General features: G+C 47.3%; 5 protein-coding genes across 3 annotated transcripts in view; 3 read left to right on the plus strand and 2 right to left on the minus strand.

Moving 5' to 3' along the window:
* Positions 1-8,684, minus strand: part of LOC134396354 (zinc finger protein 883-like) — a 234,424-nt gene extending 225,740 nt beyond the window's left edge. Inside the window, exon 1 of the mRNA XM_063122825.1 lies at positions 8,633-8,684. The gene's annotated coding sequence lies outside the window, so the exon portion shown is untranslated. The remainder of the gene's footprint in view (positions 1-8,632) is intronic.
* LOC134396268 (uncharacterized) overlaps positions 1-13,841 on the plus strand; it is an 853,762-nt gene that overhangs the window by 173,761 nt on the left and 666,160 nt on the right. The window lies entirely within an intron of this gene.
* LOC134396322 (zinc finger protein 420-like) overlaps positions 1-13,841 on the plus strand; it is a 412,724-nt gene that overhangs the window by 149,727 nt on the left and 249,156 nt on the right.
* The window catches only part of LOC134396318 (zinc finger protein 345-like), a 334,491-nt gene that overhangs the window by 105,303 nt on the left and 215,347 nt on the right, over positions 1-13,841 (plus strand). The gene's annotated exons all lie outside the window — the stretch shown is intronic.
* The window catches only part of LOC134396288 (zinc finger protein 721-like), a 120,042-nt gene that overhangs the window by 29,995 nt on the left and 76,206 nt on the right, over positions 1-13,841 (minus strand).

Below are 13,841 nucleotides of genomic sequence, written 5' to 3' on the forward strand. Positions count from 1 at the left end.
TAATAATTTGTTTCCCGCCTCTCCCTCCAGATCAAGGTAGGGCACAACACAAATGCAACATCATACAACTAATTAAAACATTTAAAACCAATACATCACTAAAAGCAGCACATAATTAAAAGGCAAATTTAAAATTCAACTGGGTAGACCTGCTGGAACAGATCAGTCTTTATGGTTTTCTTAAATTCCGGAAGACTGTTAAGTTGACGAATCTCTCCCGGCAAACCATTCCACAAACGGCAGAAGAAAAGGTCCTCTGGGTAATAGTTGTCAGCCTTGTTTTTGTTGGCTGGAGTAAATTCTCCCCAGAGGACCTGAGTGTGCGGAACGGATTGTACGGGAGAAGGCGATCCCGCAGGTAGCCTGGACCCAAACCATGTAGGGCTTTAAAGGTGATAACCAACACTTTATACTTCGCCCAGAAACTCAAGAAGGACGCAGACAAGCTGGAGCGTGTTCAGAGGAGGGCAACCAGGATGATCAGGGGTCTGGAAACAAAGCCCTATGAAGAGAGACTGAAAGAACTGGGCATGTTTAGCCTGGAGAAGAGAAGATTGAGGGGAGACATGATAGCACTCTTCAAATACTTGAAAGGTTGTCACACAGAGGAGGGCCAGGATCTCTTCTCAATCCTCCCAGAGTGCAGGACACGGAATAACGGGCTCAAGTTAAAGGAAGACAGATTCCAGCTGGACATCAGGATAAATTTCCTGACTGTTAGAGCAGTATGACAATGGAATCAGTTACCTAGGGAGGTTGTGGGCTCTCCCACACTAGAGGCCTTCAAGAGGCAGCTGGACAACCATCTGTCAGGGATGCTTTAGGGTGGATTCCTGCATTGAGCAGGGGGTTGGACTCAATGGCCTTGTAGGCCCCTTCCAACTCTGCTATTCTACGATTCATTGGCAGCCAGTGAAGAGATCTTAAAACTGGTGTAATGTGGTCCCCCCTAGTTGTATCGGTGACCAGCCTGGCTGCCATATTTTGAACTAGTTGAAGTTTCCGGACTAGGCACAAAGGTAGCCCTATGTAGAGCGCATTGCAGAAGTCGAGCCTCAAAGTTACCAGCATGTGCACGATCGTCTTTAAGTCTTCTACCTCTAGGAAGGGGTGCAGCTGGCATATCAGCTGAAGCTGATAGTAGGCACTAGGCATGTGCTCCGCTCCGATTAGAAGCGGCGAATCAGAAGCGAATTGGCCTGCTCCGCCTTGCCCAGAGGCGGAGTAGAAGCGGACCGCGGACCCCTAGAAGCAAGGCGAAGAGAAGCGGCCATTTTCGGAGCGATCCTCTTTCCGCGGACTGCTCCGATCGCCATTTTGAAACATTTCGCCCATAGGATTGCATTGCAGAAAAGAATAGGGGATAACTGTGTTGTTTTTGAAGCTATCGTTCTGAAAATTCTTGTGCTTAGAGAGTCGTGGATGGGGGTCATTTTGAGCCTACTCTCAGCTTGCTTGCTATATTTTTTTAAAAAAATCGGGTAAACAAACAGGGACAGCGGGTAACTGGTGGTTTTGGGTTTTTTTGAAGCAATGACAGGCACATTCAACTCCCAATCCTGATGAGAATTGAAGCATCCTCCAATCCCAGCGTTCGAGGGGGGGACTAAGGCAGAGGCACCCTCAGAGCTTTGAGCTCTTAGCGTCTTGTGGGTTTTGGTGTTCGTGGGGAGAGGAGCTAGTTAGCTGGTGCTGCTGCTGTGTTTGGAGATAGATTTAGGATTTAGCTTGGCGTGTGTGTGTGTGTTTGTTTGTTTGCTTCTTTCTGACTTTTTGCTTAGTTTGCTCTGTGTTTTTCCCTTACTTTGATTTAATATAAACTTTATTTATAAATTTTGGAGTGTTTGTTTGTTTCCCCCCCCCCTTCCCTCTCTTAAAGCCTGACTGTGTTTCATCTTCCTTCTTCCTTCTATATACAAAAAAATACCAAAAAATACCAAAAAAAAAAAAAAATATTCTCTATTTCTTCTCTCTGTTACTTGGACTGTGTATGTGACTGTGTTATTGTGTGAGTGTGCTGTGTGCACTGTTTGTGAAGTGCAACAGCCACAGATTGAGCATTTCAAATCCTGTTTGGGCAAAGCATACACACTTCTTATCCCATTTCCCTACATATAGTATTAGTAATATTCTTATACATATTATTATTAGTATTAGTATTATATTCTTATACATATTATAATTAGTATTAGGGTGGCATCTGGGAGGGTGCCCGCTTCAATTTTTTTTATCTGTCAAACCGTCGGAGAACAGCCCATGTCTGCAAATGGGGTGTCTGATTTTCATAAATTCCCCAAAAATCAGGGGATGATGGGACTGCCTTGAGTCTTGGCGTGCATGTGTATCCCTGGATAAGCTGTCATGGTGGCGAGTTTGAGATTTCTAACGTGCAAATTGACAGAGCTATCGAAAGGGGTGTGAATGGGGTGCCCGATTTTCATAAATTCCCCAAAAATCAGGGGATGATGGGATTGCCTTGAAACTCGGCATCCATGTGGACACATGGATAAGCTATCATGGTGCCGAGTTTGAGTTTTCTAACGTGCAAATTGACGTAGTTGTAGAATGGGACAATTTGGGGTGAGTTAAGCCCCGCCAAAAATCAGGGGATGTTGGGATTGCCTTGAGTCTGGGCATCCATGTGGACACATGGATAAGCTTTCATGGTGCTGAGTTTGAGGCTTCTAACATGCAAATTGACGGAGCTATCGAAAGGGGTGTGAATGGGGTGCCCGATTTTCAAAAATTCCCCAAAAATCAGGGGATGATGGGATTGCCTTGAGTCTGGGCGTCCATGTGGACACATGGATAAGCTTTCATGGTGCCGAGTTTGAGGTTTCTAACGTGCAAATTGACGGAGCTATCGAAAGGGGTGTGAATGGGGTGCCCGATTTTCAAAAATTCCCCAAAAATCAGGGGATGATGGGATTGGCTTGAAACTTGGCGTGCGTGTGTATACCTCCATGAGGTGTCATGGTGCCAAACGTGAGGTTTCTAACTTTAACAGAAAAAAAGTTGTATACCTTTTTAGCTTTCAATGCAAGCCTATGGGGGGGGAAACGGAGCTCCGATCCGGATCCGGCGCTCCGCAGCGGAGCGGAGCGCAGCAGACATAGGAGGAGCGAATCGGCCCGTTCCGCAAAATGTGGAACTGGAAGAGAAGCGGAGCGGGGTGGGTGGGTCCGTGCACACCCCTAGTAGGCACCCTGAGACATTGAAAATAATCGTTAGGGTTGAATTCACACTGTCCAGTTCTCAGTAAATGATCAACTAGGACAAACTGGCAGATTTTAATTGCCTTTTGGATTTAGAGTATTTTATGTTGTTCATTTATTGTTTGTGCTACTTTGTAAGAGTTACAGTATCGCTACCTATGAAGCAGAAAGTAGGTGTGTCTCTCGTTTGTCCCTAAATGTTTACCCACGTCCACGTATGGTCCTGCCTTAATGCTGTTACTCAGACAGGCCTTCGTGTACATGGATCAGAAAAAAAAATCTAAAAACATGAATTTGAGGGTTTTAAGTATTTTTAATGAATTTAATAAAAAACTAGGTTTATGCCTACAATTTCCAGATTGCCTTGGGTGGGAGGCCAGACTTACTGGCCTTTGGCGGCCATTGTGATTCCTAAGCTTTTTATTCTCTCAGTATTTTAACACTTAATTTTAACTTAAATTTAAATTTTACTGTTTTATCTCTGTATTTTAATTTTATATCAATTTTGCTGTGTGGTTTTTATCCTGGTTGTGCTTTTTATCCTGTATTTTGTATTTGTGCTTTTAACCTGTTGGTTGTTTTATTATGGTTTTAACTTTTGTGAACCACCCAGAGAGCTTTGGCTATTGGGCGGTATAAAAATGTAATAAATAAATAAATAAATAAATAAGCTCAGTCTCAAGCAGTCAACCCAATTCCACATAAAACGAAACAACCTACTGCATCCATTTGAGGTGCCTCCTCCCACCTGCCATGTGTGGTTTCAAAATCATAACTAGATGCAACATCGTGTCTTTGAGGGGCTGAACTCTAGACATTCTCAAAGGCACTCCATCCTGATATTGCTATTTTCTCAGAATCTGGCAGAAGCATGTGCGCAGCCTTCGCCCTTAAGAGGGAGGGAAGGAGGAAGGGGAGGCACTCTGCGCATGCCCGGAAACAGACCCAACGAAGGGGGGGGGAAGTATCCTGGCCAGCCCTGGCCCTTCAGTACAGGCTCCTGTTGGAGTACTTGGTGGATGAGAAGCACAGGCTAAGGCAGTCCCAGCAAGACTTGGCTGGAGTTGTGCGTGTCCACTGGCAGCCGCTTCCCTCCCCTCCTCAGTGATGCTACTCCTTGACGCTCCATTGAGGAGCAGCATCAGCAATAAGAGGATGTAGTAGTACTGGTATGTAGAGTGGCTGATTTAAAATAAAGTAAAGGTGAGCAAACCAGGTCACTATCTCTCCATCCTAATTCAGCTCCCACCTTCCGGACCTGTCTTTGTTCTCCGTCTACCTGACTTTCTCCAACTGCCACTAACCCTGCCCACCTCTCCATTCTAGCCTCAGCTGTCAGTCATTCCTCCATTCCCTCTTCCGTCTCAATAGAAAAGTCAGGCTTTTACATAAAAATCATAAACTCTGTTCAGTAATTCCAGCATCTGTCTTGGAATGTTGTGGTTCAGTTTTGACTGGGGAGGGGAAAAAGCAGCATAAAAAAAGTTTCATCAGGTTATAAGGCCTTGGAAAATAATAAAAAGGACCACATCACGCCAGTCCTTTTCCAGCTTCATTGGCTGCCAGTCCCAGACCGGGCCCGATTCAAAGTGCTGGTATTAACATTTAAAGCCCTAAACGGCTTGGGGCCAGGCTATCTGAAGGAATGCCTCCTCCCGTATGTACCTGCCTGGACCCTAAGGTCGTCCTCAAGGGTCCTTCTCCGCGAGCCCCTGCCAAAGGAAGTGAGGCAGGTGGCTACCAGGAGGAGGGCCTTCTCTGCTGTGGCACCCCGGCTGTGGAATGAGCTCCCTAAGGAGGTTCGCTTGGCACCTACATTGCATGCTTTTAGACGCCAGGTGAAGACCTTTTTATTCCCCCAGAATGCCTGCTCTCCAGTTGTCTTCCACCACACCTCAGATGGTGTTCAAAGATAAACACGTTATTCAGGGATTTAGGCTTAGGCCTACAACTGCCAGCATGCCTTGGGCGGGACGGAAGACATATTGGGCTTTGGCAGCCATCATCTGGAAGTGGTTCACCATCCTTGGTCCCATGTCGCTAGGCTCCATCAGGAGCAGCCGGGGAGGAGGGTGCAACAATGACTGAGTTAACCATCAGTCAGCCGGCCGGCTCCCTCGTGGCCTACCTACGGGCACAGATTGCACAGTGCAGTGTGGACTGGCTCAGACAGACTTCACTTCCCATGATCCTCAGGGTCAGGACTCCCATTGGGCAAATCGGCACAGCGGCGAAAAGGCACGCTGGGAGTTGTCGTTTTTGTTTTCTGCGGGGACAAGTAAAATCATAGCGGCACCCCCGACACCCCCATGTGTCGGGGGTGAGAGATGAAAAAAAGAAAGAAACGGATTTAATTTGTTTTAAAGTTACATCACAGGCCTAGCACCGGCCTACCTGGCAGGGTTGTTGTGAGGGTGAGAGAGGTAAAACAGATACAAATTTTAACTCGTTTAAAAGTTAACTTGCAGGCCTAGCACCAGCCTAGCGCTTTAAGATGATTACCTCGCAGACATATATCTTAGGGGACCCGAGCAATGCCGGGTGTATCAGCTAGTCAGGATATAACTACGTAACAGTATACGTCTCCGGTCTGAATTCAAGGTGTTGGTAAAGACGTTTAAAGCCCTAAACGGCTTGGGACCTCGATACTTTAGAGAGCGCCTCTCCTTATATACGCCTGCCCAAGACTTGAGATCTGTTGGGAGGAGCCCTTCTCCACATTCCCACCAGCGCAACACATACGCTACAGTGAGACAAGGGAGAGGGCCTTTTCTGTTGTGGCACCCCGACTGTGGAATGCCCTCCACTTGGAGGCCCGAAGGGCGCCAACGCTGATTTCATTTCGACGCCAAGTAAAAACATGGCTTTTTAACAAAGCCTTTAATGGTTAAATTCACTAAGATGGCACATTGTTTTAACTGTGTTACCCTATATCTTCGATTCTAAGACGCACTTTTCCCCCCATATAAACATCTCTAAAAATAGGGTGTGTCTTAGAATGACAGGTGTGTCTTAGGTTTTTTTTTTCCCTGTTGGTGGTACTGAAATTAGTGTGCGTCTTACAATCGATGGCGTCTTACAATCGAAGAAATATGGTAATTGTTTTTACTGCTTTTAAATTATATATTGTTTTAACTTGGCTCATGGTTTAATTTGTTTTTAGCTGTGTATGTTTATTGTTTTATACTTTATGCTTTTATCTGTACACCGCCCTGAGATCCTAATGATATAGGATGGGATACAAATGTTTTAAATAAATAAATAAATACATAACAGTATAGTCTAAACTATTTTTCGTAGTTTTGGGCATCTGATGTCATGAGCCTTATCAGGGTACACAGGAAGATTCCAGACCCACGGAGCTGCTAGCCGTGAGGAGTAAGAAACACTACTACTACTTCTCACAGTGGCCTCTTGTTCCTGTGTGCATCTGTTGCTGGGGAACATGGGCGGGAAGGTGCTGTTGCACCATGTCCTGCTTGTGGGTCTCTGGTGGTTGGCCACTGTGCGAACAGAGTGCTGGACTAGATGGACCCTTGGTCCGATCCAGCATCAGGGCACTAATAATGTTCTTATGTTCATAGTGTCCTGTTGTTCCACACCTTGACCCCTGCTTTGAGAGCAGGACTGGGTAGGGTGACCATATGAAAAGGAGGACAGGGCTCCTGTATCTTTAACAGTCGCATAGAAAAGGGCCTTTCAGCAGGTGTCATTTCTATGCATGGAGCATCTGGTGAAATTCCCTCTTCATCACAGCAGTTAAAGCTGCCCTCTTTTAAATCTGGTCACTTTAGTATAGCTCCTGCAGCTTTAACTGTGGTGATGAAGAGAGGATTTCACCAGGTTCCCCATATATACAAATGACACCTGCTGAAATGCCCTTTTCTATGCAACTGTTAAAGACACAGGAGCCCAGTCCTCCTTTTCATATATGGTCACCCTAGGACTGAGTCCATCTCAGATTCCAGGCCGCAAAACTTTCCGCCCTCCAGGAAAAAACAGTTCTGCTTATGAACCAGTTTCACTCCCAATCTGTCCCACGGCTCCCTCCTAAACCCTCTCTGTTCCCAGCACTTGAACCCAAAATGGGACCCAAGTAACGGTGATTTCCACCCACTCTTAGGCCCTTTCTACACCTAAGGGTTTTCCCAGGAAAATGGAGGGATCATCGCTGCCTGCTGCCGGGATCCCCTGCGTGTCATTTGGATGCACAGGGATGATCCCGGGGGAAATGGCTGGTGTAGAAAAGGCCCTTGGATGTGAATAACAGGCTCACTTAATAAATAAAAGCAGGACATTCTAAAAGAAATAGCATACAGCATTGTATATATGGAGAACTTTATGAAATCTCCTCTTCATCACAACAGTTAAAGGTGCAGGAGCTATACTAGAGTGACCAGATTTAAAAGAGGGCAGGGCACCTGTAGCTTTAACTGTTGTGATGAAGAGGGAATTTCACCAGGTTCCCCATATATACAAATGACACCTGCTGAAATTCCCTTTTCAATACAACTGTTAAAGATACAGGAGCCCTCTCCTCCTTTTCATATGGTCACCCTAATTCATAGAATCACAGAATAGCAGAGTTGGAAGGGGCCTACAAGGGCATCGAGTCCAACCCCCTGCTCAATGCAGGAATCCACCCTAAAGCATCCCTGACAGATGGTTGTCCAGCTGCCTCTTGAAGGCCTCTAGCGTGGGAGAGCCCACAACTTCCCTAGGTCATTGGTTCCATTGTCGTACTGCTCTAACAGTCAGGAAGTTTTTCCTGATGTCCAGCTGGAATCCGGCTTCCTGTAACTTGAGCCCGTTATTCCGTGTCCTGCACTCTGGGAGGATCGAGAAGAGATCCTGGTCCTCCTCTGTGTGACAACCTTTTAAGTATTTGGAGAGTGCTATCATCTCTCCCCAGGGAGCACCCCATAGAGCACCCCAGGGTTGATCTCAAAGGCATTATAAAGGTCAATGTTTCCCCATAGGAGAAACAAGTACAACCATTTGTTTCAGTTGGTCCTAAGAAAAGCTCACCAGGTTTATTTCAAAGATTAAAATAAAGAATACGGACTCAGTTTAAAACAGGGCGAGGAAAACGGGGGGGAAAATGCAATGCAGACATGGCACCATAAAAGCATTTTGCTGATAGATGGGATATTCCTCCTCCCTACCCAGGGTCTTTCCTCTTGTGTCCCTCCCAGACCCCCTCCCCCCTTTTTCTCCAGCCTTCCTTTCCAGGATCCCCTAATTATGGGGAGGGAAGGAGGTGCAAGGCGGGGGTCTTCTTCAGGGAGTCCAAATGTGGGGCAGGGGGCTCTCTCCTCCCACCCACCCCCTGCCCTTGGCTCCCTCCCTTCTCTGCTCTTGCAAAGGGGGCTCTTTTCACCCCCTCTCCCTGGGACCCCCTTGCATTTTGCACTCACCTGCTCCTCTGCAAAGGGAAGCGAGGCTTGCAGATGCAAACACAGGATGCACACAGGGGCAGAGGGGTGGGGTGGAATCCCAGGTTCCTTTGCCATGGGGGGGCGGGGACGGAAGTGTGGGGCCTCATCCAGCCTTTGCTCTTCACCGGCCTCTCTAGGACAAACCAGCCCACTCGTTCCCTTTAACTCTCAGATTGCATCCATGCAGCGAAGCAACGGAGCCGCAGAGGCTCCTCCTGAGGCTTCTGGCAGAGACGCGGACCTGGGGGTGCGGGGGGGGGGAGCTTTTATCCCTGTAGCAGCAATGCCGCCCCCGTCTGCTCCTGGGGTCTTCGCGGGACCCAGGGCGGCTCTTTGGGATGTCAACAGCATTGAGCTCCCACTGGCCTCCCTCCCTGGGGCAGCCCCTCTCCCCGCCCCCCTTGGCATGAACCCCTTCTCTTCACCCCCCCAGAACTTCTCCTGCGTCCTTCCGCTGCCCCCCCCCCCCAAGGGAGTTTTGCCCCCATCAAAGCAAGCAATAAGACTTTCTCCCACTTGTGCCCATAGAGAGCTTCGGCTAATGGGGCGGTATATAAATGTAATCAATCAAATCAAATCAATCAATCAATCAGGAGAACATCAGAAGCGCCCTGGGGCTGGATCACACCAAGGGTCTGACAAGGAAATCGTCTTTCCTGGGTCTTTTTTATTTCCACTGCCTCACTACCTCTGACACTTCTATATATACAATCCATAACTTCAGACGTCTGATCTCAACTCATGTGCAAGGCAGTATTACCATTGTCAAAGCAAGCAATAACGCGTCTCCCACTTGTGCCCACATGGGAACATCAGAAGCGCCCTGGGGCTGGATCAGACCAAGGGTCTGACAAGGAAATCGTCTTTCCTGGGTCTCTGTCTCTCATGCAACTCCCTGACACTCCACCCCCCACCTTCCCAGGATCCCTGAAGTCTGGGAAGCCAGACTATGGCAACCCAAATCCTGCCCTAGACCCACTGTCCTCCCCCTTCTCCCCGCTTGGCAAGAACCCTTTCCCCATCCCAGAACTTCCCTTTTTTATTTCCACTGCCTCTGACACTTCTGTATATACAATCCATAACTTCAGCCGTCTGATCTCAACTCCCCATGTGCAAGGCAGTATTACCATTGTCAAAGCAAGCAGTAATGCGTCTCCTATTTGTGTACACATGAAAACATCATAAGAGCCCTTATAAATCAGACCAAGGGTCCCTCTAGTCCAGCACTCCATTCACACAAGGTGTGGACCCACAAGCAGGACACGGTGCAACAGCACCCTCCTGCCCATGTTCCCCAGCAACTGGTGCATAGAGGTTTACTGCCTCTGATTCTGCAGGTAGCACATAGCCGTCAGAAGTAGTAGCCATTAGTAGCCTTCTTCTCCAGGAATGTGTCCAGCCTCCTTTTAAAGCCACTCCAATTGGTGGCCATCACTATGTCTTGTGGTAGCCAGTCCCATAGTTCAACTATGTGCTGTGTGGAAAAAAAAGGGGGGGCGAGAAAATGACCTCAGTGTTTATACTCTGGCGACTAGATGTGATGTGATGTGATGTGATGAAGGCTATGTTTTTTATTCCGTTGTTCAAGTTTTTTTCTTTGAGTTTCCTAAAGGTTTTACTATGACAGGGCGATTGACTCCAGGTCTTCTTATATCATGCAAACATTACGGAATGTCTCAAAACTCCAGGCCATTTACAAGGGTGGTAAAAATTCCAACTCCTTATTGATCTCCTGTGGAGAGATCATTTTGTTGTGTGTGTGTGTGTTTTAAACCACCCTATAAAAACTTAATTTAAAGTCCCAGCGGTTGGAGAAGACATGATTAAGATCCCAGATTCATGCATTGTTAACATGGACATTGTCACTGCCAGACTGTTTTGCGCCCTAGGCAGGTGAGCTGCTTACACCCACCCACACCCACCCTAGCGTACCTGGGCACAGGGCGCCATCTTGCCCACCCAGCCGAAGCGAAGCCAGGAACCTGGGGTGGGTGGGGCGGCTTTGGAAAGGCACGCCCAGCCGGAGGACGCTCTGGGAGAGCGACTTCCGGGCGCACCGTTCCAAAGCCACCCACCCGCCCCAGTGTCCTGGCTTTGCTTCAGCTGAGTGCCCACCCAACCGAAGCGAAGCCAGGATGCTGGAGTGGGGGGTCGGGTGTGGCTTTGCTTCAGCTGGGTGGGTGCCCAGCCGAAGCGAAGCCAGGACACTGGAGTGGGGGGGGGGCGGGTGTGGCTTCGCTTCAGCTGGGTGGGTGCCCAGCCGAAGCGAAGCCAGGATGCTGGAGTGGGGGGGGGCGGGTGTGGCTTCGCTTCAGCTGGGTGGGTGCCCAGCCGAAGCGAAGCCAGGACGCTGGGGTGGGGCGGGCAGGCGGGCAGCTTCGGAACAGCGCACCCAGCCGGAAGCCGCTCCAGGAGAAGCCGCTCCCGCCCCAGTGTCCTGGCTTCGCTTTGGCTGGGCACCCACCCAGCCGAAGCGAAGCCAGGAAGCTGGGGTGGGCGGGCGGCTTCGGAACGGCACACCCGGAAGCTGCCCTCTCAGAGTCGCTGTGGGAGAGCAGCTTCCGGGTGCAGCGCTCAGCGCCCCCCCTTACCTTGGCGCTCTAGGCGGCCGCCTGAGTGGCCTCTATGGTAGCACCAGCCTTGGTCACTGCTGTCTCTGGGGCCCCCATCCTGAGTGAGGAAGATGTACGTGGCAATGTCATTCTGTGTCCCATGTACGAGCCTAATCAAATACACTTGCTGAATTCACTTCCCTTTCTTCTCAGAGGCAGATTCAAATGGAAGATACATCTTACACATATTTATTATTTATTTATTGCATTTTTATACCGCCCAATAGCCAAAGCTCCCTGGGTGGTTCACATATATACTGGTGATATAAGCCTCTATACTTGGAAAAAGGCTACAAGTTTTGTTGAATTCAGATATCATTTATATCCTCTCCTGATGGTTTCGAGGACTTATATAAATCCTCCTCTGTGTCCCACCAACATGAGACATACGCTATGGTGGGACGTGGGAGAGGGCCTTCTCTGTGGTGGCACCCCGGCTTTGGAATGCTCTCCCCCTGGAGGCCCAAATGGCGCCCTCACTGGCTTCATTTCGGCGCCAGGTTAAGACATGGCTTTTTAACAAAGCTTTTGATGGCTAAATTCACCAAGCCTGTACATAGTTTTAATTGGTTTAATTGGTTTTACTGCTTTAAATTCTATACCAGTTTTAGCTTATTAATGGTTCAATTTGGTTTTAGCTGTGTATATTTATTATTTTATGAAGTATGATTTTATCAGTACACCGCCCTGAGATTCTTCTGATATAGGGTAGGATACAAATGTTTTAATAAATTAATAAATAAAATAATATTCTGCCATATATTTTTTTACAAATCTGATCAGAGTTGCATATCGCTTCTTCCTCAAATATCTAAGTGTTATCTTTTCCTGTTTTTCACTTCCCCTTTCTTCTCAGGGGCAGATTGTGTCAAGGACTTTTTAAAACTGTCATTTTAAATGTTTAAATATTGGAATATGTTTAATATACTTTTAACTTTTGTATATCTCTGTTTATAGGTTTTTAATGTATATCTTTTAAATTTTGTGATGCCACCTTGAGGCCCATCATTATAAATTACAGCCATCTGTCAGGTATGCTTTAATTAAGAAATTAAGGGGCATGTCTGGCATGAAGAGGGCAAAAGAAAAATATATCCTGACCTCACCCTTAAATGTTTTTTTAGTGTAATTGTAGATGTTATATGTATCTTTGTATGTATTATGCGTGATGTTTGTTTAGATGTTGTTTGGGGGGGGGGGAATAAAAAATATTTTTTTAAAAAGGTATGCTTTAGGGTGGATTCCTGCATGGAGCAGGGGGTTGGACTCAATGGCCTTGTAGGCCCCTTCCAAGTCTACTATTCTATGATTCTATGAAATAAATATAATAATTAAATTGGTGGGTACATCTTACACATATACTGGTAAGCCCATATACCTGGTAAAATGGGGATTCTAACATCCCACTTTGAAAACAGGGAGAAGCCAGAACTTTTCCCTTTCAGTGTCCTGATGTTTAGTTTGTTATTTGTTAACGTTTAAGGACTCCATGTTTGAAGACTCCATGCTTGTGTGAATTTTCTATGGGTCATTAAGGTTTGATTGATGAAATATTCTCAGGGCTGGGGCTACCATAGAGGCCACTCAGGCGGCCGCCTAGGGCGCCAAGCTAAGAGGGGCGCAGCGCAACACTCACGCACGTTGGCTGTGAGCCGGCTCAGCCCGAGGATTCAGCTGGGCTTCGGCGGGCGAGATGGCGCCCCGCGCCCGCCCAGCCGAAGCGAAGCCAGGGACGCTGGGGTGGGGGTAGGGCGGCTCCACGTTCAGACTTGTGGAGCCCAGAACTGGACGCAATACTCTAGATGAGGCCTTACCAGGGCTGAATAGAGAGGAACCAGGACCTCACGTGATTTGGAAGTTATACTTCTATCAGTGCAGTCCAAAACAGACAACCATCCCTGACAATGGTTGTCCAGCTGCCTCTTCAATGACTCTAGTGTGGGAGACTCCACAACCTCCCTAGGTAACTGGTTCCATTGTTGTACTGCTCAGGAAGTTTTTCCTGATGTCCAGCCGGAATCTGGCTTCCTGTAACTTGAGCCCATTATTCCCATCCATGTTCCCTAGCAACTGGTGCACACATTTTCCTAAATTTATTCTGTGGGGAGTATTGGACACCTTCCCCCTCAGGAGTGAAAAGGGACATCCCTGAGAAGTTTCTGAAACTGAAGTATTAATTGAATGCTGGGGCTCCAGTTTCTTTCAGATACCTTTCGTAGCTCTGAGCGGCCTGTTTCATTAGGGTGTGCACCCAGGGATTCTTTTTAAAAAGGCAAACACTGACTGAAGACTCCATGGTAAAGGGCATTATTCATCAAGAAACTAAAGAAACTAAAATTTAACTAAACTTTTTTTTAAAAAAAATCAACAACTAAACTTCACTTCATATCAGCTTAAAAACCGGGACACACCATACCCAACTTTATACTGTTGGACAAGTTTTTTTATTGAGTTTCCTACAGGTGTTACAATGACAGGGCCATTCACTCAAGGTCTCATATCATACAAAAATCAGGGAATGTCTCAAAACTCCAAGACATTTACAGGAATGGTAAAATAAATACTGCTGTCTCTGT

Source organism: Elgaria multicarinata, chromosome 3 (genome assembly GCF_023053635.1).
Source record: "Elgaria multicarinata webbii isolate HBS135686 ecotype San Diego chromosome 3, rElgMul1.1.pri, whole genome shotgun sequence".
NCBI classification, from domain to species: Eukaryota; Metazoa; Chordata; class Lepidosauria; order Squamata; family Anguidae; genus Elgaria; species Elgaria multicarinata.